General features: G+C 45.3%; 1 protein-coding gene across 1 annotated transcript in view; it reads right to left on the bottom strand.

The window, feature by feature from the left end:
• GOSR2 (golgi SNAP receptor complex member 2) overlaps window positions 1-2143 on the bottom strand; it is a 23262-nt gene continuing 21119 nt past the window's right edge. Inside the window, exon 7 of the mRNA XM_008591985.1 lies at window positions 1-2062. The gene's annotated coding sequence lies outside the window, so the exon portion shown is untranslated. The remainder of the gene's footprint in view (window positions 2063-2143) is intronic.

The following is a 2143-nucleotide window of genomic DNA, read 5'->3' as shown; positions in this document are numbered from 1 at the left end:
TAGGATATAAACAAACATGACTTTATTTTAGACTTGACAAGTTCTGCTCTTCACATACATATGCTGAGTTAGTTCAGCACATATTTTCAAATGCTATCATCTCTGATTAAGACAAAAGCCTCTGTCTAGGAGACGGTGGTTTCAAAATACACACATCACAATTATCGTAGAGACTTAAAAAAATGTCCTAATTCAGAAGGCCTGGGGTAGGCCCCAGGAATCTGTCATTTTCAAAAGTGTCCCAGCTGCTTCTGAGGCAGTAAGTCCAGCCTCTGGCCATGGAGCAGTTTGAGAATCTCTGAGCAAGAAATATAAAAAAAGGGATTGTTACCTGTAACAATGAATGTCAAATCCCTTTACAAAATATAATTTTCTAAATAAAATAAAGCTCAATTTATTCAACTGATGGTTCAGAAACAATGGCTATAAATCCAAATTTGCAAATCAAACCATTTAAATTCACTGGAGCAAACAACGTAGGCCAGCTCGACCTAAGAATTCACTCCTGACTCCACTAGAGGGTGCTGCTTCCCTGGCCTGGGATCCTTCCCTACACAAGGTGGGGGGAATATGTGTGGAGACACTTGTACCCAGTTAGGTCAAGGTGTGTGCTTCACAGGACACTGAAAGTGAATGTGTGAGAGAAGGTAGTCATGTGGTAACACGCAGTATCAGTGCCCCTGGGTGTCTGGACGCATTGGCTCCTGCTCCCTAGCCCTAGACAATAAAGATCCACAAACCACCCCCATTTTATTCCAAAGTAGGAAGAATGGCTCTGAAGGTGTGGCAGGAAGGTACCTCAAGGCCAACGATTGCTAAAAAGGCAAGTGTGGAAATACACTGGTGTATGCTACAAAAAGATATCACATCAACCAGTACAGGGCGGGGTTTCTGCCTCCCAGAGTTCAAGTCCAAATGGCTCAGCTGTTCCCTGCATGCCTTCCTCCAAAGCATGCTGTCTAGTGGGATCTGTCAGTGCGCGGCGGACAGGGCAGTCAGGTCTTTGCAGTCTAAAAATCCAGCTGTTCTATGGACTCCCAAGAGCCCTGTCCTAGGTTCCTGGGACAGCAGGGGTTCTGGGTGTAAAGAAAAGTTCAAACTGTGCCTCCCCAAAGTTGGATCTAGGTCTAAAGATGCCGCCACCCCTCCATCCACCCTCCAGGCCACTATTTTCACTCTGGCAAGGCCCTCAATTCTTTTTAGAAGGGGTCATGGATTCCTCCATCCTTGGAAGTCTAGGGCCCCTGTTTGGCCCAGAGGGGTAGGAGCAATAGAGATCCCATCTGACCAAAAGTGCGAAATTAGTACCAAGGAAATTCAGGTTAAAAATCTGTGACAATTAAGAAAATTCACCAAAGGAGAAGCTATACCACAGATGTGCCTGAAGAGACCAATACTGCTACAGAAACAGGTGGGAGGTGAATGAGGGGAGGTGGAATGGAACACTTACAGAGAAGAAGGGAAATAAGATGGCAGAGAGTTCAAGCGACAAGAAACAAAGACAGGAAATGGGTGGGGCAAGACAATCAAAGGTTGGGTTAATACTGACCAGGTCTCCAGTTCTTCTGGGGAATTTTGAGTGCTATTTTATGTCTTGCCATGAGGCTACTGAGCCCAGGGCTGGTAGGGCTGGCAGGGCCTGTGACAGATGAGAAAATATGCTAACTGGCTCTTTCTCGTACTCTTAATGATTAATCACATTAGACGAACTTCAAGACAGACTGGCTTTATAATAAATTCCACAATACACCACGTATTGATACAGCCTTAATCCAAGGTTTCAGAGAAGGAAAAAGGTTGTGGTCCCTCAAAACAGTCTCACAAGGGCACAGAAACCAGGAACTTCTCCAGGGTGGCATCTGCTCACAATGGCTGGGCAGAACGGGGGCTTGGCTGGCAGCTGCCAATAGATTTCAAAGATAAGAACAGAGCCAAAGAATTAAAGATGCTAAAACTAGACATGAGACTGTAATTAACAAATCGCTAACATTTGCTCATGGCTACTTTCTAAGGGGCAAAGGATCACCGAAGCCTTGGCCCTCTCTGAACCTGGAAAGCCAACCATTCTTTTTTTTTTTTTTTTTTTTTTTTTTTTCCGTGTCCGGCAACGGGATCGCAACCCTCGGTGTTGCCCCCGCACCTC

Source organism: Galeopterus variegatus, unplaced genomic scaffold (genome assembly GCF_000696425.1).
Source record: "Galeopterus variegatus unplaced genomic scaffold, G_variegatus-3.0.2 Scaffold7472, whole genome shotgun sequence".
NCBI classification, from domain to species: domain Eukaryota; kingdom Metazoa; phylum Chordata; class Mammalia; order Dermoptera; family Cynocephalidae; genus Galeopterus; species Galeopterus variegatus.
This window is presented reverse-complemented; position numbering and strand designations above follow the sequence as displayed.